The sequence below is a fragment of the Aotus nancymaae genome, unplaced genomic scaffold, assembly GCF_030222135.1.
Source record: "Aotus nancymaae isolate 86718 unplaced genomic scaffold, 86718_ANA_hifiasm-v0.15.2.pri h1tg000108l, whole genome shotgun sequence".
Taxonomy (NCBI): Eukaryota; Metazoa; Chordata; class Mammalia; order Primates; family Aotidae; genus Aotus; species Aotus nancymaae.
The window spans coordinates 10,038,270-10,062,911 of record NW_026988523.1 but is presented as its reverse complement, the minus strand read 5'-3'; the positions used below and the strand labels follow the sequence as shown (position 1 = coordinate 10,062,911).

The 24,642-nt window shown below is 41.8% G+C and overlaps 1 long non-coding RNA gene across 1 annotated transcript in view; it reads left to right on the top strand.

Moving 5' to 3' along the window:
* The first annotated feature begins 1,724 nt into the window (after positions 1 to 1,724).
* The window catches only part of LOC135272294 (uncharacterized), a 217,925-nt gene continuing 195,007 nt past the window's right edge, over positions 1,725 to 24,642 (top strand). Inside the window, exon 1 of the long non-coding RNA XR_010340406.1 lies at positions 1,725 to 1,829. This is a non-coding gene — a long non-coding RNA (uncharacterized LOC135272294). The remainder of the gene's footprint in view (positions 1,830 to 24,642) is intronic.

Genomic DNA, 24,642 nt, shown 5'->3' with positions numbered 1-24,642 from the left:
AGGGGTGGATTTCAGCTCCCTGGTGATTTGTATTTAGAATTTCAGAGGCTTGAGCCCTGCTAATAAGTGGCTGGGCATCTTATGGGGAAGTTCCACTTTCTGGATCTAGGAGAGGGATCTCTTCTTTTGAAAGATCTGGTCAATTTTTATCCTTATATTTGACTCTGCCATTGCCTCACCTCCACTATTCTTTGACTCCGAAGCCTGCCAGTGTGTTTTGTATTTATCTTATCTTCTGCTTTGCTTCTCCAATGCTGCCCATAAGTCGTTTTCTCCTGCCCTTAGATACTTTGGCCTCATAGAGAAATATTTCCCAAATATGTTGTCATCAGATCTATGAGATGCTGCAATTGAGACTTCATGGTCAATTGAGATTGAGAAATAATGCATACTACACATCTTTGTTGGAAATTTGCAATGCACTTTTTTAATAGGCACTAAAGGAAAGTCTTTTACACTTATTTAAGATATATATATGTTTATTTAATAGGAACATGTTTATTAGCTTCCCAAGAATTAGTAGCTCTCAGTTTGGGCATTTCTACTATAATATCCACAAACTGCAAAACCTGTCTAGACTACTAGATATGCAACTTACCGATAAATGATCATAGATCATCAAACCCTCTTAAAAGGCTTACTTTTGAAGGCAAAGGATGGTACGGGCCAATCCTGTAAATAGAAATGAAAGGAATAAAATGTTCGGTAAAGCATAGACTGGCTAGAGTAAGCTGGATTGGCTGCTGTCCATTATGGAGAGGTACTGAAATAGAGATTTCTCCTGGTGCTGTTAAAAATGGATTCCTGACACAGCTCTTAGAAAGTAAGTGCTCAGAAAGTGCTGCATGAGACACCTAGATATAAAACCGGTGTGGGACAACTGCACAGGAGACAACATGGGGAAAAAGGTACATACGGGACAGTGAATTAACAGAAATAGGGTTTGATTTTGCTGCTCCCAGTAATTGGATGTGTAAGCCTGGGCAAGCCATTTAATCTCTTCATGTCTTATTTGTCAAATAAGATAATTGGATGGGATGCAAGCTCATTCCAAGTTCTAAAAGTCATAATCCATAATGACTTTCTAAGTACGTCTTTATGTAAGTACAGGAGAAATCAAACCAATGTGTATTTGCCCCAGGCCCCTGGCCTTCTCTGGTTCCTTTTATTTGGGAGATGATATACTTCACAACCATATATGTTGCACTAATTCATAAAGGTATTCAGTCCTGAGTCAATAACAAACTATAACTTTGTGAAAGGAGAGAGTCCAAGATGTTACAATCATCTTGGAAGCTTTAGTTACCTCTATTGAGAGGAAGGTTCTTTTTCTAAGGAGGCTGCTTTTAATCATGTGCTCAGCAAACATTGCATTAATAGATACCTACTAATATTATGTACTAAGCTCTATTCTAGGCACTTGGGATACTTTGGATGTGTTTGTGGAGGACAAACACAAAAGATAAAATTTCCCTATTCTCATGGAGTTTATATTCTAGTAAAGAGAGAGAGATAACAAACATTAAGCCTAATAAGTAATGTATACAGCAAAGTGTAAATTACATAGTTTGTTAGAAGAAGATAAATACTACTGACAAGAAACAAGAACAAGTGTAAGGAGGCATGGAGAAGTTTAATTATAAACTGGGTAGTTAGTGTAAGCCTCACTGAGAAAGGGACCTTTGGGCAAAGACCCGAAGAAGGTGGAAGAGTGAACACATGCCTGTCTAGAGGAAGAAAGATGCAGGCAGAGAAAACATCCAGTGCAGAGGAATAGTGTGCCTGGCAGCTTCCAGGAACAGCAAGAGGACCTGTGAAGCTACAGTGATGTGAGTAAGTGGGTGTCATAAAGGGGGAGTCCCAGCTGCTTTGTCCTGCTGGATACCAAGACCCTCTGAACATTCTCCGGACAGATTTCATGCTCATCAGCAGCACAGCTTGGCTTTAGACTTATTTTTCTTGTAGGAAGCCTCTTATCAGACTCCCTGCTTGGCCTGAGATATCCAGTTGGCACCTGCAATTCAGAATACCCTCTCACCCAGCAATAAAGCATCCAGCCTTTGCATCTATAACAACCTCCTCTGTAATTTGTACATTCTGTGGTGAGCTTAAATGCTGACTCTGTCATTATCTGAGTTTATTACTGTTGCCATTCGCATATGTTTAATGGGGGAGGGGAAGAGTGGACAGAAAATCTCTGGACAGATTCCAGCTTGGAAGTCTGCTTGTCTCTCCTCACCCTTCTCCTTCCTGCCCCCTTCTCTTCTAATCCCCTGCCTTCTGTGGGGCCTGGGCCAGGGCCAGCTGTACTTAAACTAGGAATAGGTAAATGTTCCCAGTAACCCTGTTGCCCTCTGCTGTGCCTGCCTACTCCCCTGTTCCTGCTGTGCATCTCTTCCAGCACTTCTGACTTCCAGCTGCTCAGTGCAGTTCAGTGAACCTGTCTCCCTTTCTGCCCCATGAACCATAAGTCCTGGTTCTCAGCTAGGAACTGATAAATTTGCTTACCTTAACATGTCTAGAGGTGATCTCTTGTGGGGTGTGGTTCTGCTTTGTGACACAATGTATAGAAGCATTAGGGACGATTATCAGAGTCCTGGAACCCCGAAAATTTTTACCAAATATTAGGCAGCCACCTATTCAGAGTCAACCCTGGTCTCTGCTGCCCACTCGCCTCCCAGCTCAGCTTTACCTGCTTTCCCTAAATTACCTTTCTGCACAGGAATTCACTGCCTTTCCTTGTTGGTGGGGGTGGGTAGGAAAATGTCTATACATTGTAAGATCTATAGTGAAATGTTAGCATGAGCCTCTGAATTGCTCTTGGGAGCCAGGAAGCAGCCCAAGCCCTAGGGGAAGGGAGGAATAAATTGTTGCCCAGTGGCCAGCAACTTGTTTTATTTTGCAGGACTGTGTTTTCCACGTTGCCTGCATTTTGAAATAGTGTGCACAGGTGCCCCAGTTTGATTCAATTTCAGCCCTCACCATGATTTATGGTCCCACCTGATCACATCCAGGTCACTTTGCTGTTTGCCCTTGTCTGCCACGCCACGGTTCATGAGTAGGGAGCCAGAGCCAGACATTTTAAGGATTCAGAGTGAACAGGCATGTCTGTTTCTCCCTCAAATTTTTACCCATGTGGGTTTTAACATAATCAACAATGGGTCCAATCTGCATTTCTTTGAAAAGAGGCACTGCCAGCCTTCAGAGAATATTAAACTGAATGGAAAGATTATAGCTATTAGAGATGTAAAACCCTTGAAAGAGCTAAAATGAGTAAAATGGCGTTCTGTGACCCATTTATGGCCTGGTGTATCCATATTCTCACCATCACTATCCTCATTACCACCATCACCGTCATCGTGTTAATATAGTAGCCATCAGTTATTGAATACTTATTTTGTCATTTTGACAAATATTTTATGAGAATAGACTCCTTAAAATCTCAACTACCTTAAGAAGACACTGTTATTATCCCCATATTACAGATATATATATTAAAAAGAAAGAAACATTGAGATGTTTAGTAACTTGCCCAAGGTCAAAGTCCACCAGATAGCCACAAGTCTGCACAATTAAAGATAAATAGTTAAAAGGTGTATGTACAAATAAAGATGGATTTCTATGTAGTAATTCACTCTAGGCAAGATTAAGAAGGCTTCTTGTTGAGCAGAACACCGTGTACGTTACCAGTGCTAGGTCAGGATTCCAACTGTTAACACATGGAAGGTAGCAAAGATCATTACAATGTTGTCCACCAGGAGTAGAAGTTCAAATACTTTCACCCGCTGCCTCTCGGTATTGTAGTCACCAAGGAAACATAATACAGTCAAGCATGAAGGGAATGATGCTTTAATCACACGGAGAAGAGAAAGAATAAGATCAGCTCCAATAGTATGTTTTGGTCCCCCATGGCTAGTGGTCCCCCTAGCAGCCTAAGCAGGGCAACTGGGTCATGCACAGTCCTCTCATGTCTTAATAGAAGGACATGAACCCCTCCCATGTGTACTCTGAAATATTGAAAGCTGGGGGCATGCCTGAGGGGCATTGACTTACATGCATAAGCAGAACAAAGAAGCATATATTGAGCTTGAAACAGTGAAAGCTATTCTCATACAAGGTAATAAAGCTTGCACAGGCTGTGCGAGTTCTTTATCTCCTGGTAAGGAAGGGTTCCAGGTCCGAGACACATTCTTATGCGGCCACTGGAGGTACAAAGACTGCAGGTAGGAGACTGGCTTGCCCACATTTATTTAGGTAGCAAGCTTTTCTGGTGCCTTCAGGTCAGATTTTGCCACATGTTAACTGCTCAGAAACATATCTCCTGCTTACATAAGCCATCCCTGAATCACCCTTAGTCTAAACTCTCCTCTTTGTTAGTATGTTTTCTCTATCGTATCCCAATTGTGGCATGTGCCTGGCCCCTGGGTAGGCGCCTATGGACAAAGAATGCGAAGACTTCCTTGTTGGTGAATTTAAATACCACCTCCTCTGAGAAGCCTACTTACCACCAAACCAAAGTGCTCCTTCCTCTGTGCCTGCAATGCACATGGTTTCTAGTTTAAGTACTAGTCCTGTAGTGTTAATATGTTAATATCATTAATAACACTGCTTGGTTAGTCCTAACAGCACTTAGTTCCTTGTTCCCTGTTTACTGTTCCCAATCGCCCTGCAAGGTAGGTACTACTGCTATCCTCATACAGATGAGCAACTGAGGCACAGAGGAAGAGTAACTTGCTCAAGATCATCCAGCTAGTAAGTGGCAGAGCCAGGATCATGAATCCAGGCAGTTTGGTGCCAGCGTCCAGCCTTAATCACATCCCTCCCTCAGGATGTTCATGTGGCTGTTTTCTAATTAGGTTGCATCCTCAAAGGCAGGGTTTCAGACTTGCTAATGTTTTCGTCCTGAGCTCCAGGTCAATTGCCTGGCACCTAGCACGCACTCGGGAATTATTTGGCGTGGGACTGAGTGAAAAACGGGTGTTCACCAGGGAAGGACTTGGGGCAGCTGGGGCAGACCAGCCAGGATGGTTTCGTTGCCTTAAGGCACTTAATTGCTACCTGGACCCTTTGTCTTAGGGCAGAGAGAGAGAGAGAGGCAGAGGAAGGATTGAAGAACAGGCCTTGTCTGCCTTGTTTTATCCTAATCGGCTCATTCAGTTCTTCTCTGACACTGTCCTTTTCTTCAAAAGTGAAAGGGATTTAGGGTGCTTCTTACTTTTATTCCATTTGCTTCAGATCTGCCCACCGGGATTGCATTTATCTCACCCCCATTTGTTCTCCATTAATATCTCCACAGAGGCAACTGTTACCCCTCATCCAAGTCTATGTGTGTCTGTCTGCCTTCCCCACCTCCGCCCTGACTGTGAACTTCGTGAGGGAATGACCTCAAGAAGAATGACTTGTCCTAGTCGTCCCGTATCTTGTCCGGTACAGAAGCCCTCAAACTATGCTTCTTAAATGAAAAATGCTTATCCATTGGTAGAGCTGTGGTGCAGCAAAGTATGGGAATGAAGTAATTATCCAGCTTTTTTTTTTTTTTTTTTTTTTTTTTTTAAAAAGACTGATCTTTGGCCCAAGGAACCAAGGATCATTTAGGACTTGTTTCTCATCATCTTCCCTCTCTCTCTCCCTCCAGCTCTTGTCATTTGATAAGTGATGCAGAAAAGTTCTTCTCTCAGGATTGGTTAAGAGAGGCTGAAAAGGGAGTTGGACTGGGCGGGGGGCTGGGAGTTGGAGGAAACATGAAACAATAAAGATGATTTAATTTATATCTGATCACAGCAACCAGCTGGCTATGCCATCAATTATTACACCCTAGTAGTTATTAAAGAGCACCTCTGTCATAGGCACCTTATTAGCTAGGGATTTATGGAGCACAGAGGCACAGGAGGAAATAATGATATTTCACTCACAACATCACCTGTGGGTGCCTGGGTTGTCCGTCTCTCAGCCCCATCTCCTCTTGTATGTCCCCAGTCTTAGGCCCGATAGCCTCAGGTTCAACTCCCAGAATGTTTTCCTCCTGAAGTAGGCATCACGGTAAACAATTTCACTCGTGTGTTGATCCACCGTGCATCTGTTTCAACACCTATGGCTATCATATTCCTGCTTTCCAGGCAGCAGGTGTTCTGGGCTCATTCAAATATTTCTGGAGTTTTCTGTGTCGTAAGTTACTTCCATTGATAGGGCTTCTGGTTTAGCCTACTTTTTAATAGAGAAAATAAAAACCTAGACACTGGATTTCATTTTAGCCAGGTCTCATGCGGCATGAGTCCTAGAACCTGAGCCTTGAGATTCCCGGCCTATGTTTCATCTTCCCTCCTTGTAGCCCCATTGCAAATGGATCTCAGCCCTGGTTTCTGGACTTAATGCAAATAAGTAAGTTTCTCTTGGGTGCCTTGACGTTAATGGCACATTTCTTTTTAACACAATTGGATGCTTTAGTCATTCCTAGAAGCAATTTATTCCCAATTATAACCAATTATTATGTGTGATGCCAGAAATAAAAAACAAAAACAAATTGCATTTTTAAATTTAAAACGTGTGTAGGGAAAAATAATGATATGGAGCCAATTATGTCAATTCAAGTCAGTCGCGGAATTTTTCCTTTGAAGATAACATTTTTAAAGAACTGAAAGTTTCCACGTTTTGATCCCTTGAAGTACCAAAGTGACAACACAGGCAGGAGGAGATGACACAAGAAAAGTGGCAATTAGTTATTTACCCAGAAATGCAGAGCTAGGTGTTATTAATGAGCGGCTAGATTACACTTGACATTTTACAAAGTGACTTACAGTCACACCTGCAGGCGCGCACGCACACACATGTGTATAGAAACTGCATGTGGAATAGAATAAGAGAAGAGGACAGAACTGGGTCTCTTCCTTAGGGCACCATGTACTGTAAATAGTGCCTGTGTAGGTGAGGATGGGATAAGAAAAGTACAAGTGTGAATGGGTGGATGAGGAATTAAATCCACAAGTGACAATTAGCTGGGCTAGGTTTATATGCATACCCACATATAAAATCTGTCACTTCAGACGCGCATATGCATTTAAATCTTTTTGCGACGCCTCGATGGGTCTAGATTGCTATTGCTACTCTGATCTTAAAGCTGGGGAAATCAAGCTATGGGAATAACATCCAGAGCAGCATTAGACTTTGGAGCTCCAGATTTTTATGCTTTCACTTGCCTGCTGAGCTTCGTGGTCTCTTAGACAGCAGCTGGGCAAGGTGGGTGGCTGTTTCATTCTTTATTAATGACTGGAGAGTCCTGGGAGTGTTCCTGTCACAAAACATGTGTCAAAGCCTATTAAAGCTGAAAAGAACTAAAAGGCAGTGGGTCCAATCCCTTCCTTTTAAAGAGAAGGAACCTGGGTCAGAGAGAGGCCAGATCCGCTTTAAGTCTCATGACTTCTCAGTGCCTGAAGTCAGATCTGCCCACCCAGAACTCTTTCTGCCACTGCATGGCACTTGCTAAGCTTGCAGGGTGCCTGCTGGCAGCGCTGTTGCTGGTGATAAAGGTGAGGAGCATGCACCACCCTCCACCACTCCCTTTTTCTTGAATGTGGCTCTCAGTATGGCCTGACATGTCCTGTGGTTGAAATTAACCTCCCTACATCGTTCCCCTGATTCTAGAGCAATCGGATATACTGCTCTCCTATCATACAGGTCAGGGGCTGTACCTGCCTGGACACTGAGCACAGAATGCATTGTAGAGTTTACAAAGCGGAAGGTTCAGTCATCGAGGAAATATGCATCGAGTGCCCACTATGCCCCAGGTCCCCTTCATGCATTGGAAATGCAGCGGGGAACGAGATGAAGTCCCCACCCTTGTGGATTTTATTTTTTCAGAGAGAGAATCCACAAAAACCACCGGCTGGAGGTGAGGAGCAGCTGCTGCTTTGGGAGCCTGCGGTCCCTGTGATTCATCACGTGGCTGTGCCTTTTCTCCAGATACTGGTTCCTACTGATACCTCCTGACTTCCTAATTTCAGTCCATGCCTGGCCTCTGTGAGATTTTGAGTTTGTGCCCTCTGCGGAGCCACAACTTGGCCCTCAAACAGTAAGAGCCTGCAGCCTTCGGCTGTTAGAACAAGCATGATCTCAGGCCCCACCCCCATGCGGGCTGCCATCGTCGCTGGCACTCAGAGGATGAAGTAAATCGGGTTTTGTGATCAGAACAGATGTGTGAGGAGACAAATTTAGACTAAGCAACTGATGCTGCAGGTCACCACTGAGGGACGTCAGAGGTGCAGAAGTTGGCGGGGGAGGGAGGGTGACTTTAATCGGAGAGAGTGATTATGGAATCCAATTAGCCTCTCATTTTCATTTGCAGCAGGAACATTCAATTCACTTAACACCACTCTACAGATCCTTCTTCTCTCATCTGTACCCAGGGGAAAACAGATTCCAGTGTAATAGAGCATTTGGACAGCAGCAGACCCCAGCAGAGAGAGCATGTGGCTAGAAGTGAGGAGGCCTGGGTCCGAGGCTTGGCTCTGCCTCGACGAATTTCGTGACCCTGGGCACGTTGCCTCAGCCCGAGGGGACCTGGGCTCATCTGCTAAATATGGAAATTGAATTAAATCATTTTAAAGGTCTCTTTAATTCCAAAATTCTGTATTTGTTTTTCAATGCATATCTTCATGTTAGAGCTAAATAAGGTATGCAATTATAATTTTGGAATTCCTCACTATAACTCTGCCAATAAAACTCTGAGCTTTGGAGTTAGAAATTTCAGTGATAACCCTACCTACTTAACTTTAAGCCAGTTACTTAATCTTTCTAATCCTCAGTTTATAAAATTAGGAAAATAATAATAATAGTATTTGTTTTATAGAATTGTTTTGTGGATTAAATGGGCTAATATATTCAAAGTACTTTATAATAGCATTTGGGACATAGTAAAACTCAATAAATGTTTACCTGATATTATTTAGTTGTCCCGTTTACTACAAAGTTTTAGAATAACTTGGGTATTTTATCTAAAAATCTAAACTAATGTGGTAGGGGGGATCTCCTTTTAAAGAATAGCTTGGATGACATGGCTGATGGGGTTTAATGGTGGGTAGGCTAAGTAATGGACGGAGACTGAAATAGCTCCATGGAAATAAAGCATTTAATGTGGGAATAAATGAATTTGCCACCCAGAACTAACAGCCAGATTCGTGGCTGGGCTGTAATTAATGAATATGCTGGCCGTGATTTATAAGGATATTTTAAGAAGTGACTGTATTACAGGGAGCCCTGGGTTTTATGCCCGAGTTGAAGTAAGACCAATGGGAAATTCATTAGGCCCAAGACTTAATGGGTAGGAATCAGGTTTCTTCCGCAGCATTGGGGCTTTTTGCGTGATGGCTACCAGGGATGCTTTTTCTCGGGTGGAGGCCACGGGGATATGGAAAAAGTTGTTGAGCACTTGGAGCCAGAAAAGGAACGATGCTCCACATCTCTTTCCCATCCCAGCTCAGACTTTTCCGGAGAGCTTTCTGGGGCTTACTGGCTGGCAGGCTCGGGATGTTTTCCTCCAGCTTCTTTTTCCCTTCACCTCCCGTGTGTCAAGGTGTCAGCCTTCCTTTTTGAGCAAGGTGTTGAGCAGAATTGCACTGAGCACAGAGCACATCTGCTGACAGGAGCTTGGTTACCCCGAGGATGTGTGTGCTGAGCACCTGAGATGGTGAATCAGCAAATGTAGGCCTCTGCAGGTAGCTTTGGCTGACAGCAATATCTAGCACTGGTGCACACGTGGCCCATCTGCACTCTGAGGCCCTGCCATGTGCCGGAATTTGCTCTGTGACTTGCCTTGTTTTTACCAACAGCAGAGAGAGGCGGTGCATCCTGTCCTTCTAAGACCTCTGTTCTGTGATGAGGTTTGGTGGTAAAAGCTCATAGATGCTTTCAGTTCTTCCTTTGCTTTGTTCTCAAGAAGAACTGAAAGATCAGATCCTGGCTTGCAGTCTCCCTGTACTTTACTTCTGATTACGATAGGCCAGAGAAACGTCTAACTCAGGTTCACCCCTGGGGAAAGTGATTATTCATCTTCCCTTGGTCCATGCTCAGTGCTGTGATGCTTTGATGCCACAGCAGCTTTGTTCCTGTTGTTCCTCCTGCCTGGATGTCCTTCTCCCAGGAGCTCAACTTAACTCTTTTAAGGGCTTGCTCCTGGTTTAGCAGTAGCCTTACCTGCATGTAAACCTGGAGTTGTTTGTTCTCTGACTTCATCACCTGGATCACCCCAGGTTACTTGTTCGGACTTTTCGTAACAGCTTGGCCCTTTCTGTTTCCTAGTCCATCCATTCCTTTTTTTTTTTTTTTTTTTAGACGGAGTTTCACTCTCATTACCCAGGCTGGAGTGCAATGGGGCGATCTCGGCTCACCACAACCTCCGCCTCCTGGGTTCAGGCGATTCTCCTGCCTCAGCCTCCTGAGTAGCTGGGATTACAGGCACACGCCACCATACCCAGCAAATTTTTTGTATTTTTTTTTAGTAGACACGGGGTTTCACCGTGTTGACCAGGATGGTCTCGATCTCTTGACCTCGTGATCCACCCGCCTCGGCCTCCCAAAGTGCTGGGATTACAGGCGTGAGCCACCGCGCCCGGCCCTCCATCCATTCTTTAATCCTGCCTTCTATAAATACTTTCTTCATGAAACACTTATCAACTACTTCTGAGTTTTAATGACAGGCTTTTAGCTTCGTTTTCTGGATATGATTATATTTTTCTTCGATAATGGTTTACTCTATGAGCAGAGCACTGGTGCTGATACCTATTTCTCCATCAGTCCCAAGGATATACTCCTTGCAGTGGTATGGAATTTTATATTTTATGAATCATTATCAAATAATTACCATTTGTTGTGTGCCTGTTTTGTATCAAGTACTGTGCTCAATGCTTTCATACATTATTTTATATCATAAATCATTTCCTTATAATGCCCATTTTACAGCAAACTATAACCATGAGTTTTAGCCTAAGTTCATACAATTAAGCATGCTCATAGTTAGCAGACTCCAAAGCCCATTTTTTAGTCATCACACTATACTTCATATTCAATATCTAATTTGATCCGTGTAATAATACTATAAGATAGCTTTCATTATGCCTATATATTTATTTTTTTGAGACAGAGTCTTGCTCTGCCACCCAGGCTGGAGTGCAATGGCATGATCTGGGCTCACGGCAACCTCTGCTTCCTGAGTTCAAGCAATTCCCCTGCCTCAGCATCCTGAGTAGCTGGGATTACAGGCATGTGCCACCACGCCCTGCTAAATTTTAATAGAGATGGGGTTTCACCATGTTGTCCAGGCTGGTCTTAAACTCCTGACCTCGTGATCCACCTGCCTTGGCCTCCCAAAGTGCTGGGATTACAGGTGTGAGCCACCGCACCCGGCCTCATTATGCCTATTTTACATATGAAGAAAACAGAGACGCAGGAAATTTAGGTGACTTGACTAAGGTAATCCAATTAGAGAATAGAAAATTAGAGCTTGAATACAGGCGTTTTGATTCTAAGTTGAGTTCCTAATCCATTGATTCATGGAGCTAGCCTCTAGAACATTGAGGCTCCTGTGTTTTTCTCATTTTCTGCAACCTGTAATCTCTGGCATATTTTTTTCAGTTTTGCTTCCTTTGCCTCCTTCCTCCTCTTACTGAGATTCAGGTTAGGGGGCTAAGCCCCATTCTCATGAAGAAATGAGGAAAGTGGGGCATTATCCTAGAGGCAGAGCATCTAAGTGAATTTTATCTCAACCAGTTTTCTCTGCTTGGTACCAGGAAGACAATAGAGTAGAGTTGTCCTGCTAATAGATGCAAGGAAGAGATAATCTGTGTGAAGCCAAGTTATCTTCTGTCTCAGGAGTTAGGGAATAAATTATACAGTGAACCAGCCACTTGCTTTGATGAGTGATTACTTGTTGCACATCCATTGAATACCTAAGTAAGTTTTAGGTACCATAGGGCAAGGGCACAAAGAAATGACTAGACCACAGTAAATCGCTGCTGAGGATCTAGGAACAACCAAGACATAAACTTACCTTATTGACCTTAATCAGTGATGGGAGGGATTGGGGGAGATAGACATGTGTTAAATGTTATTATATTACAAAGGTGCATCCAGTGAACAAGTCTGTTAGTCATCCCTCTTTTTCCTGTGCCTAGCGTGGTCCATGACACATAGACACTATCTCCAAATAAGATGAGATTGAATGAGTAAGCCACGCAAATAGAGAAGATAGTGTCTAAAACTTCCTCTGATAGACATGGAGAGAGTGGATTGGAAAAAGGCAGCGCAGATGAGGTTATATTTAAACTGTGTCTCTGCAATGTGTAAGAATTTATTTTGGGGAGAAGGTTGAAGAGAGGGAGAATATTATAGAGAGAATGCAAGATACTGTAAGAATATGACTCATGGGGGCTGGGCACGGTGGCTCATACCTGTAATCCCAGCACGTTGGGAAGCCAAGGCGGGTGGATCACGACGTCAGAGGTTTGAGACCAGCCTGGCCAACATGATGAAACCTCGTCTCTACTAAACATACGAAAATTAGCCTGGCGTGGTGGCCTGTAATCCCAGCCACTTAGGAGGCTGAGGAAGGAGAATTGCTTGAACCTGGGAGGCGGAGGTTGCAGTGAGCTGAGATGGCGCCACTGCACTCCAACCGGGGGAGCAGAGCAAGACTCTGTCTCAAAAAAAAAAAAAAAAAAAAGACTCATGGAAATTGTGTCTGGAAAGGGAATTGGGACCAGGTTATCATGGGCTTTGGGTGTCATGCTAAAGGAGTTGAATTTGATTTTTAAGTGCTAGGAACCAAATAATGTATTAAGTGGAGCAAACGACAGTATCAAGCCTTCATGGAAAGGATGGGAGGGGCTGGAGGCAGATATCCATGGGGACGCGGGTCAGGTCTGCTGCTTTATTGCAGCCTCCCAGGTGCTTGCAAGGACAGTTCAGGATGGCATCCGGCTAGATGCAACACAATTGATGAAGATGTATTAACTGAGATAGGAAATTTCAGGGAAGAGGAATTGCGAGGATGAGAGCAAGGGAAAAATGGGACGTGGTTGTCAGGAATTTCAAATGCATCATGTTGAATTTGAGATGCCTTTGGGACATCAAGATGGATGTATTTAGGAGACAAGTTGTAATATAGGACTGGATTTTCAGAGAGAAGTGCTATCTAGAAATTTATATTTAGAAATTATCAGCATGTAAGAATTGTGCACTGTGGGTATGAGTGAAGGCACTTTTGGAAAGTATTAAGAAGGCTTATAAAATGCCTTCCTGGAGTTAACTGTCTCATAGACTGATAAGGCAGTTTGGAGTATTGAGTACCTTTTGTCTGCAAGCATCTTTTCTGATAATATTGAAAAGATTCATTTTATCTCTGACTCTGTGGGGTAAAACATCTTGAGACTGTTTTCACGAACTTTAAGGGGAGTCTCTGATTCATTCCTTCATCCTCACTAATACGATTCAGATCAATTCAATTCAACACTCTGGCCAAGCCCCTAGTACATAAGTCATTATGAGGCGTGAACCCTCCCTCCAAGGAATTTTCAATATTTTAGAGAACAGTCAGCAAGAGTGTAAATGACTATAATACAAGGTAGAATAAATTAAGTACCATGTACATTAATGAATGCTATGAATGTATACAAAATGAAAGAATTAGTATGTTTGCAAAAGTCAGGAAATGCTCCATAGAGAAGGTGGTCTTGAAGATTGAACAGATTTATGATCAGCAGAGATAGTAGAGATTAGTGATTGAAAAAATAACAAAATCAAAGTGACAGAGGGGATTAAGTTCACATGGTTTGTAGGGAAACCTGGAAGGTAAACTCAAGAAGATAGATTAAGGCCTTGAATGCCAGGGTGGATTGTATTTGATTTCATAGTTCAAAGAGCTCAAGCTGTGTTTCACCAATATTTCAGAGGTCAATACCAGGCCTTCCCCAATTTCAGAAGAAATGGGTATTAGAAGGGCTGTGATCCTTTTTCAAGGAGAAAGTTAATTGATTGGTATTACAGAGTCATCATATACGGCCAACCCCAAATTGAAAATCCTCTTCTGAAGACAGATACTGTTTGTTTAGAACTAAGCCACAGCCCAAATTCCCCTTCCCTTAGATCCAGATCTGTATTTTCTTAGCACAAGAGTCCCTTGAGGGGCCTGCTCTTGTTTTTCTCAGGAGCCATTTGTTATCTTAAATATTGGCATCTTTGAGATAAGAGTTTTCTAAATCACATTTATAGAAGGCTTGTAAACACTCCTCATGTTTGGAACAGGTTTCTTCATTGACCTTGTGCCATTGATGTGCTTCAAGCTACTTCGGGGCATTAAATTCCCTGAAGCTTTACCATGGAAACATACTCCCAGGTCATAACTCTTTCCTTTGCCTGGGCGTGGGCCTCAAACGTTTATGTGGCTGCTTCAGCTCGCATAACTAGCCCAACAGGATTTTCAGTAAAACCTGAGCTGCCATAGAAACACAATATTTCTTTTCCTAATTGCTCATAATTTCATCCTATTTCTTCTAACAGCAATTGAAGATGACATTACACTCCCTTTTATGTCAGTTGATGATGCATAATTCTCTCCTGGAACAGCTAACGACTGTATTTACTAACACATTAAAAAACATTGATGTGTATTCAGGCCAGAGTCATTTTTACACCAGTATTTTATGTGTGTGTCAGATGGTGGAATGTTGAAAAGGGGTTTCACTATTATGATAAGCATCTCCCACTGGTGTAGGTAGAATGGCATGTGAATAACCAGATGTCCTGGTTATTTCTTGTTTGTGCCAACCTCCGTGGACATCTACCCTGGCCTCAGGTCCATTGCTTGTTCTCCTGCCTTGCTCTGTACTTGGGAGGCTGTCCAGTGTGGACTCCATCATCTGGATTCCTTTGCCTACTGGCCCCTGATTGGGTTTGGCCAGTGGGAGGCATCAGCTAGAAATGAGAGGCTGGGAGAAGAGAGAGATGATGGCATTTCTTTCTTGCTCTCACCTGCTTTTGAGTGGTGTTTCTGGCAGCCACTACACCTGCTGTTGATTATAGCCTTCACTGGGTTGTGATGACACTAATTCCCACACTTGTCCTTTGCCTTTCTGTCTTAGAAGTGTAGTGACTTTCATCATTTGCCAGCCTCTGAGCGCCTCAGCTTCCTCGCCCATCCCTTGGTAGGTAATCCCATCTAGGTCTCTCCACTTGAGCCATTTGGGTGAGTTACATTTCCCATTGGGATTCTGTTGGCAACACCAAATATTACAGTTTCCAAATAAGTTATTTGGCAAATGACCTCTTTGTTCACCTTGTTCATAACTGGCCTGGACCTTTCTTTCATGGTCCTCAAGGGGCTCACTAAGGAAATATCACCAGAAGTAATTAATTAAAGAAAATTGAAGCTTACTTCCTAAAAAATGAGACTAGAATACTCTACTTTAAATGGAAACACAATATATTGTAGGTTTTATATACATAGCTTATGGGAGCACATAAAATGGCAAAGTTTCAGTGTGAATAATGTGTTCACTGATGGAAAAAAAGGTCAAGGGAAGAGGCAGAGTGAATCAGCTCTATGTGATTCAGTGGACTGAAAAAGGAGGTGGTGAGGTAGGTAGAACATTGAAACATACTAAAAGCTTGTCCTATGTGTACTACTAGTTCCTCATGAAGAATTGCGTCTACTGATCTGCATGATGTGGATGAGATGGGATGGGATGCTATCAATTATACCCAATATCAAGTGCTCTTTTGTAAGGAACGTACAGATTGCTCAGCATGAGGATTTGGGGACTATAGCTCCATTCTCAATTCTACCACTGTGAGAGCTTGGCCGAGTCATTGTGCCTCGACTTTACCATAGGCAAGTGGGGATCATTATAACCATTTTAGCTATTTCACAGGGTTACTATGACTATAAAATGAAATTACAGACCTTAAAGCACTTGGATATAAATATATGCTATCCACTACCAGAATAAAATCTTAATTTCTTTTATCTTATTAGAAGTAAATATTAAATGATTTTTTTCCCTTTGATGTGAAAAATGTATATGATTTGGAAGCCAACCATGCTTTTTGCCTGAGGCTATGTTTGATGGGGCTCATGAGGACCCAGAACTCAAATGTAAACCATCAAACCCTTTTGCCTGTACAGTGTCCTGTGCATAGAGAGTGCTTGATATGTACTGTGGACTAGATTTATTTTATCTAGATTAGTTTGGGCATAATTAACATTTTTAGTGATTGTGATGGCATAGGCCAAAACACACCTGGGTGACTTTTCCTATAGCACCTTCATTTCGATTGGATCACAGATAAATTTGTAGACAGGTCCTCACATTCAGAACAAGGACTAAGAGTGATGGACGATCTCCACTGGGCTTCCATAATGATTAACAATACAAAATGTGCTGGAGTCTCTATTGTGTTCAATGACTCTAGGGCAAGTAATGAGGCAGTATGCAGAAAACTGAATTTGGTAGAAATAATAACAGGCTTTTAATGAAGAAAAATGAATGTAATTGGGGTCATCTCTTCTTGCCAAAAATGGGAAGAGGGGATCTTTAACCACAAGAAAAAAGATATAAAGTCATTGAAATAACATAAACTCTGGCATCAGGAAAATTACCACAAATTGCTTGACTTTGGAAAAGCTTTTTTTTGGTCTTCTCCCATTTGTAAAATGAATGTAAAATACCAAGGACATCATAATATCGTTGCTGAGGATCTATATTATTATGCTTAGTGTCAAGCATAGTGCCTGGCATAGAGAAGTTGCTTAATAACCATTATTAATGAAAACAATAATCTGCCTACAATTTCCCATCCTTTCCCCAGAGCGTATTGATGAGGATAGATTATACTATGCTAAAGTAACAAATAAATCCTGAATTACTTGTGGCTTTACATGACAAAGGTTTATTCATTGTCCATGTCATAGTCTAACATGAACTAGGTGGCTGTCCTTTAGAAAGTAACTCAGGGATCTGACATTCTGCCATCTTGTAGATATGCCAGCTGAGATGCATGGTTTCAAAGAAAGAGAAGAAAGAGCTGGAAGATGCTTGCATGATCTTTTTAAAGGCCAGGAATAGAAGGGGGCTCATATCTGTTCCATCTGCCTTTCAATGGCCAAAACTTAGTTGTATAGCCTCTGACCTAATTGCCAAGGGAGGCTGAAAAATTTAGCTTTCCTCTGTCCTCAAGAAAATAAAAGTGATATTTTTCTGCCACACATAACAGGTGAAAGACTCATTAGTCCTAAGAAAATGGATTGTTAAAATAATTCTTCTTTTCATCTTTGATAGTTACCTATTTTTTAAAAAATTTTAGATTCAAGGGGTAGATGTGTAGGTTTGTTACATGACTATTTAGTGTGATGCTGGGTTTGGGGTTTTATCAACCTTTGTCTCTCTTCCCCGCTCCTATTGGTTCCATTTTTTTTTTTTTTTTTTGAGGCAGAGTCTCACTCTGTTGCCCAGGCTGGAGTGCAGTGGCACAATCTCGGCTCTGTGTAACCTCTGCCTCCCAGGTTCAAGCAATTCTCCTGCCTCAGCCTCCTAAGTAGCCAGGATTACAGGCACACGCCACCATACCTGGCTAATTTTGTGTTTTTAGTAGAGATGGGGTTTCACCATGTTGGCCAGACTAGTCTTGAACTCCTGACCTCAGATGATCCCCCTGCCTTGGTCTCCCAAAGTGCTGGGATTACAGGCATGAGCCACTGCACCCAGACTTGTTTCCATCCTTATGTCCGTGTGTACCCAATATTTAGCTCCCCCTTATAAGTGAGAACATGCAATCTTTGGTTTTCTGTTTCTATGTTAATTTGCTTAGGATAACGGCCCCCAGCTGTATCCATGTTGTTACAAAGAACATAATTTCATTCTTTTTTATGGCTGTGTAGTATTCCATGGTGTGTATATACCACATTGTCTTTATCCCATCCATAATTGCTGGGCATTTAGGTTGATTCCAAGCCTTCGCTATTGTGAGTAGTGTTGCAATTAACATGCCAGTGCAGGTGTCTTTTTGATAGAATGCTTTATCTTCCTTTGGGTATATACCTAGTAATGGGTTTTCTGGGTCAAATGGTAATTCTATTTTTAGTTCTTTGAGAAATCCTCTAAATTTTTAATATTATAGCATGTCAGGAACTTGGTTTGTAAATCTCTCAGCCCTTGTAAAAGATCAAGCATGTTCTAGTCTGTCATAAATGGTGAAGCTTAAGGGGGCTGAGCCCTGAGCCCTGAGCCCTGCCCCTGCTCTGGACAAACAGTGGTAGGGGAGGAAGTAGAGGTTATTAGCCTTGAGGATGGGCACATGTGATGAGCAGTTGTTGGCTGCAGGGCCCTTCAGGAAGAGCTGTAATGTAAATCTGCTTTGGGCTTTAGTAGATGAAGCAGGAAGCCCCTATGATCCTCAGAGATTAGGGAAAAAAATGTCGCAGTGATCTGGGGTTATTACAACTGGTAAAGGAAGGAAAGCTGTTGGCTCCCTTGTTGAGAACGAACCTGTAATGACAAGGTGCCATCAGAGTAGGAATAAAACATCAGAAAATAGTGATTTGAAAACCCAGGAGGAACCTTCAACTTGGAAAAAAATAGTTTTGTTTTGTATCTTTTCAAAAAGTGTGTTGGCCCAACTATCTTTTATAACTTTTTATTTTCTTTTTTTTTACTACCAATAACCTTTACATTTGAGCTATTCGTAGTGTAGTACCTAGATTTTAAGTTTGGCCCTTTATCAGTGATATATTTTTGTATAAAATGCATGGAAAATTTGGGCCTTAAACTCACAAGCCTTGCTCACTTCTAAGTATGTGTTTTTGCAGATTCCCTTTCTTAAATTCTTTATCTATTTAAATCCTTTTATTCTTAAGCCTCTAACTCAAGTACTGCCTCTTCCATGAAGCCTTCCTTGGTGATTTTTTTCTATAGGGCCTATAGCTAATAAACTGTAATAGCACATTGTCCACATGACATTACTGGACATTTAATCATACATCACCTTGAAACATTTATTGGTTTGTTACATGTTATTATTTATTGATCAGGTCTGGACTGTAGCCCGAGGCCCAGTGCAAAGCACATAATAGATGGTCTAGAAATGCATAGTGTGTTGAATGTATGCCATGGCCTAGACAAGTCAGGGGTAGAGGCTGAGTAAGAAATGAAAGCATGCCCCAAATTGTTGCCTTTATAAGAATTCAGATTTGGGGAAATAGCGTTGGAGGCATCTCTGTTGTTTCTTTCTGCGTCATTGAGAGGAGAGATGTCATTCATAGATGAATCGCCCTTTTTCTTTTGGTAAGTTAAGTGGCAGAGAATTAAGCTGGAATCCAAACAACTCCAGAAACACCCATTTCCCTCTCTCCTATTGGGAGAATGAATCATGCTTGCCTACTTTGTGAGTTTAAGAAAAATGTTCTCTATAGAAAATTGTTTCTGTGGTGGTTGTTATTATTGTTCTTGGGATAGCAAAAATATAAATAGAACTTCACTCTCATAGGAAATAGAGTTTCCTGAGGACACCTAAAGACTGGAGAGAGAGAGAGAACTTGTAAGGCAGACTGTTAATATACCAAACTAACATTTTAATGTCTGTGGTACCCACTGGGTTTTAAATGCTGGTGCTGACTCTGTGTCAGCCCAGTGTAATCTCACAAATTCACATACTCCCCAAAGCAGCAGCTCCCTTTAGAACCTGATCAGCATCAGAGGGAACAACTTGACCAATCATCTGCAAATTCAGTTTTATTTACTTTCCCTTTGAATGAAAATACAGTCGGCATCTTCTGTGCCAGGTGGATAAGCTTAGGCTTTGTGCCCCCACCCAAATCTCATTTTGGGTTATAATCCCCATAATGCCCACGTGTCAAGGGAGAGAACAGCTGGAGGTAATTGGATCATGGGGGGCGGAGTGGTTTCCCCCATGCCGTTCTCATAATAGTGAGTGAATTCTCATGAAAACTGATGGTTTTATAAGTGGTTGGTAGTTCCTCCTGTGTTCATTACCTTTGTTGCCACCTTTGAAGATGGCGCCTTGTTTCCCCCTCACTTTCTGCTATAATTGTAAGTCTCCTAAGGCCTCCCCAGCCATACTGAACTGTGAATCAATTAAACCTCTTGCCTTTATAAATTACCCAGTCTCAGGGTGAAAATGGACTAATACACAGGTGCTGGGGAAGAGAGCTAATTTAAGCCCTAGTGAAAAGATATATCAGAGAAAATTAGTAAAATCATAGTGTATAGAGTCAGAGCTAAGACTCAGAATACCAGGGCTTTAGATTTTACTTGCTGTGTATTTTGAGCTATCATTTTTTGAACACTTACTATGCATCAGACACTATGCTAAATTTTTACAGGTATTATCTCATTTAATCTTACAATATTTCTATTCCCTTTCATTTATTCATTCAACAAATATCCATTGAGCAACTACTATGTGCCTGGTAATATTCTAGGCCTGGATAATGCAACAATGTGTATCATGGACAACATTCCACTTTATCTGGATTTTATAACTTGGCAGTTGTGAAAGCTAATAAACAAAATAAGTATGTGAAATGGTCAGCATGTTAGATGATAAGGTATAAGGGAAAAACTATGGCAGAGAAGGAGGACAGGGTGGTTGGAAAACCTCAGGGAGAAAGCGAACCTTGAGTAAAGACCTAGAGGAGCCAAAGGAATGGGCCATCTGAGTATTTGAGGAAAGAGCATCACAGAGAGAGAAAGTTCAAAGTGCAAAGCTCTGGAGAACGGCAAGGAGGCCATCATATGGATACAGTGGAAAGAGAAGAGAGAACAGTTCAGGGAGGCAATGTCATAAAGGCCTTGGATGCTACCACAAAGAAGCTGCTTCTATGGTGGGTGGGTGAGATGGAAGACATTGGAGAATTTGAGGAGAAAGAAGACATGATCTGACTCACTCTGGCTAGTGACTTGACTAAAGCATGCTGTACAAAGCTCTGGAGAATGGCAAGGAGGCCATCATATGGATAATGAAATGAATGCAATTATCTTCATAAGAGATGACTGTGGCTTGGTCCAGGGTCCTAGCAGTAGACTTGGTAAGAAGTGGCTGGTTTTAGGATAAATTTTAAAGGTAGAGTCAAAAGGATTTCCTGGCAGATTGGATATAGGGTATAAGACAAGGATGATAATAAGGCTGTGGGTCTAATCCAGTGGAAGAGTGGAGGTGCCAGTTAACAAGATCAGTAATAGGATGGAGGAGCAGATTTAAGGGAAAAGATTAGGAGCTCTATCCTAGATATATTCACTTTTAGATACTAGCGAGTTATCCAGGTATAGATATGAAGTGGGAAATGTGCAAATATGAAGTTGAGAGAAGAGGTTCTCATTAGAGATATAAATTTTAACGTCATCAACATATTGACATAGTTTCTTGTCAATCTAGGGCTCCTGATTTACATAAATAATTGTTGATGTATTTTATTGGCCGTTGGTAAATGTACACCGGCATGTACACACACACACACTCTCTCTCTCTCTCTCTCTCTCTTTCTCTCTTTCTCTCTTTCTCTCTCTCTCTCTCTCTACTTCTAAGAAATACTGAAGCAGAGAGTTGTCCCAAATTGCCCTAAGGCATGTGTTTAGTACATGGAAGATCAAGAATGCAAGCAAAGATCAGCTTCTATGTCATCTCTTGCCCTCTTGAATCTACCACTTTGCTTTCTTCTCTGCCAATTAAAGAGCTTGAAGTCAGACATTAAGGAAGACAGTTTGCTTTCATGATATCCTGAAAGCAGCAGTTTCCTTGTCAATCTAGAGCTCTTGATTAACGTAACTAATTGTTGATGTATTTTATTGGCTGCTGAAATATACACAGAAGCATATGTACACACACACTCTCTGGATTTTCTAAATCCTGCTTTTCTCACAGCTTAGGTGAATCTGTTTAGGGTAATGACATGGATAGTGTTTAAAGCCATAGGCCTGGATCACCATGTGAGATAAGAAAACTAAGACTTAAACACCTTATCCAAGATTATAACTATATAGTGAGTCTATAATAGATCAGGGTCTCAGATCCCCATCTGTCTGACCACAAGCCTGTGTTCTTCACCAGTATAGTATCCTGGGTATCCTGCCTTCTCTGATAGCTGATAGTGAATAAGTTTCCTGGATTTGACTGATTGGAGGGTGAGGGCTGGTAATAGAAAAGAATATTCCACTGTAGTCTGGAGGAATCCAACATTGATAAGCCAAAAATATTTCTGCTCATTCTACAACTCTCTGGAGAGTACTGGCAACATGTCTTGCATTTTTTAAGTACTCATAGTAGATTGCATTAACAACCCTAACTCTTAACCCCTTCCTACATCCATGTCCTTTACCATAGAACATTTCCATTTCATTTATTGCAGATTCACCAGTGTGACTTATTTTGGCCAGTGGGACGCTAGCATGCATGATGTGAGCAAAGGATTGAGAAGCTCTTGAGTGACTGAATTTGCTCTTGTACTTTTTCCTTTATCAATGGACAAAAATGTCTGAGCTAGCCTACTGATTCCAGAAGGGGGATTAGCAACATGTGGATTAGAGCTGATTTGTCCCATCGAGCCCTGCCTAGGTCAGTTGATCCCATTCTGATCATCAGACACGTGAATGAATCCAGCTGAGATGTGAGCTGTCCGCCAAATTCAGTCAAGCTCAGCCTGGATCAACCCAACCCACAGATTAGTGAATAAGGCTATTGTCTTAAGCCACAGAGTTTTGAAGGTGGTTTGTTATGGAGATATATATATATAACATATATATGTAGATCTCCATAACAAATATATATATATATATATATATATATCCATAACAAACTGACACAGCACGTTGCAAAGGACTTCCATGAACATTGCATCCTGTGAGCCTCATAGTAATTTTATGAGCTAGAAGTTTTTACTCTCTTTATACACTTTAGGGAAACTGAGGTTCAGAGATTTCTTCTGAATTTCCCTAAGGCATGTATTTAGTACACTGAAGATCAAGAATGCAAGCAAAGATTAGCTTCTATTTAGCTTCTGTGTCGTATCTCATCCTCTTGGACCTACCACTTTGCTTTCTTCTCTGCCAATCAAAGAGCTTGAAGCCAGACATTTAGGAAGAGTGTTTGCTTTCATGATATCCTGAAAGCAGCAGTTTCCTTGTCAATCTAGAGCTTCTGATTTACATAACTAATCGTTGATGTATTTTTATTGGCTGTTGGTAAATACACACAAGTACATGTATACATACTCACTTGGTCTTCTAAATGCTGCTTTTCTCCTGCAGCTTAGGTGAATCTGTTCAGGGTAATCATAGGGTTTAGGAGGCATCTTGACTCTACCCTCAAGGAGGAAGCACCCAATGCTTATAAGTCTATGATTGAAAGCTTTCCCTCAGCTTTCCATAGCCTTTGCTCCAACCCATTGCACATATCTTGTATCAAAGTCCAAAGACATTTCTGTTTCCCAAAGCAGCTCTCTTTAGAGCATGTTGAATTTCAAGAATAAACTTATGTGAAAGGGGTGTGTCCACTTTATGATCCACTGCCTCTGAGAATTAAAGCCATCTTTGAATTTCCTGCCAAGGAAGAAGTGGCTAAATTGTTGCCCAAGGCAGCCTTTATTTTTATTTATGTTCACAGAATGTTGCAAATCATAATATAATCCATCCAAGACTTCAGACAGATGAAAATAGTTCCTTCTAAAAAAAGAGAGGCTGATGTTTTTAAAAGACAATAAGAGAAGAATGTCAGCTCCCTATGGCTGCAGTAGAAAGTGCTGGATGAGAGGAGCATCTCCAGAGCATGGAAGACAAAGCAGCCTTAACCTCACCTTTTCCACCTCAATTTCCATTTTCCTCCAAGGCAAAACTCCCACTCCTGGCAGGTGAGCCTCCTCGCTGCACCCGCTCCATCACACCTGCTGTTGTCTTACTTTTAAGGTTTTGTTTATACCAATCTCCTGCCCCAGTGTTGTTTCCCAGCCACCCCAATTAATGAGCACCTACTATGTGCCAGACACTGTTCTAGGTGCTATGCAAAAATAGAGAGAGAAGAATCCTTCCTTTTAGGCAGCTTGTGTTAATTGAAGAAAGGATGACCATACACAAGTAACATATCTATGGCATCAGTTGGTGCTAAGAGTTATAGAGAAAGATGACACAGAAAGGATATGAGAGAATCTTGGGTGGGTGAGGCAGATTGGCAATTTTAAATAGGGTGGTCAGAGCCTCACTGAGAAGCTGCCTTTTGAATGAGGACCTTGAGGAGGTGAAGGAGAGCAATGCAGATATCTGGGTCAACTCCAAGAGTGTGCCTGGTGTTTGGAGGCTTCTTATTAAGAGGCTCAATGAGATTGAAACAGATTGGATAGGAGTTAGAGGGAAGTAGTAGATCAGGTCAGAGAATTAATAGAGGACCAGGTCATCTGAGTCTTGGAGAGTACTGTATGGAATGAAATGAGAAGCCAGAGGAGTGGCATGACTTAAGTTGCAATTGGACCATCCTAACTATTGGGGCAAGCTGAAAAGCTGAGAGATGAATTAAGAGACAATTACAATTATGCAGGTGGGAGATGATGAGGACTTGGACAAGATTGGTCATAATAGAGGTAAGGAGAAATAGCAGATT